At 35.0% G+C, this 996-nt stretch overlaps 1 long non-coding RNA gene across 1 annotated transcript in view; it reads right to left on the minus strand.

The window, feature by feature from the left end:
- Positions 1–682, minus strand: part of LOC109971959 (uncharacterized) — a 1,358-nt gene extending 676 nt beyond the window's left edge. Inside the window, exon 1 of the long non-coding RNA XR_002276621.1 lies at positions 556–682. This is a non-coding gene — a long non-coding RNA (uncharacterized LOC109971959). The remainder of the gene's footprint in view (positions 1–555) is intronic.
- Positions 683–996: the final 314 nt, after the last annotated feature.

The following is a 996-nucleotide window of genomic DNA, read 5'->3' on the forward strand; positions in this document are numbered from 1 at the left end:
AAGATGTAGTCAGAGCTCTTAAGTCAAAGCATGAATGCCATATTGTTTAATAAATAAATAAAAGAACTGCATTCAAAATCATATCTAATCATGAAATGCACTTGAGGTGTTTTCCTGCCCTAGCCCAAACTCTGCAGTGTTTATTTAGTCAACCAATAGTCCAAACATCTAATCAAACAAAAATACATTAAAAAGCTACAATATTTCATGAGCACTTCATGTTTGCTTGTGTAATAAATGCAGTAGAGTAAGTAGCTTAGAATATTTCTCTCTGAAATGTGGAGTAAAAGTACAAGTTCAAAGTAGAGTGAAATGAAGTACTAGACTTAATGTAGCCTCTTTCATTCCACCACCACTTAACACTGCTTACAACTTTTAGTGGACTTGTATTTGTAGTGTGATATTACTACTTTTAAGGTTCTGAATACAGTCTTCACCACTGCACCATGAAAAACTAAATAAATGTCTAGCATGCTTAATCAAGGCAACCTGTTTATGGTCTACAGCTATCACATCATTTAGCTTACAATAGTCTTAAAACACTGGTAAGCTCACCTCTTCGTCTGACACACTAGTTGTTTTCTCCTTTATTATTCTGCCTTTTATTTTGTACCACTTCTTACTGTAGTTTTGGGTGAAAACATCCCCAGTGACCTCCACGCAATTAGCGATGTTGACAACACCTGTGCACAGAAGGACGAAACCATTTGCTCCTCGCTGAGGGAGTGTGGGAAAACATGACACGAATTCATTTTTGTTATTATAGATATATAGTTTTTCTTTTCATATTGATTATTTCTGAACGCTCCGATGTATCAGTTATTGTTAAAGTGCGTGTTTTGATTGAATCCAGAGCAGTGTTGGATGCAGTAGTATTGATTTACAATTAGAAAAAGAAAAAATCCGCGACTAAAACGTTTACTAATATAAACGCAAGCTAATAATTTACAGTGTTGCCAATTTGGCAACTTTCTCGCTAAATCTGGCGACTTTTTT

Source organism: Monopterus albus, unplaced genomic scaffold (genome assembly GCF_001952655.1).
Source record: "Monopterus albus unplaced genomic scaffold, M_albus_1.0 scaffold240.1, whole genome shotgun sequence".
NCBI classification, from domain to species: domain Eukaryota; kingdom Metazoa; phylum Chordata; class Actinopteri; order Synbranchiformes; family Synbranchidae; genus Monopterus; species Monopterus albus.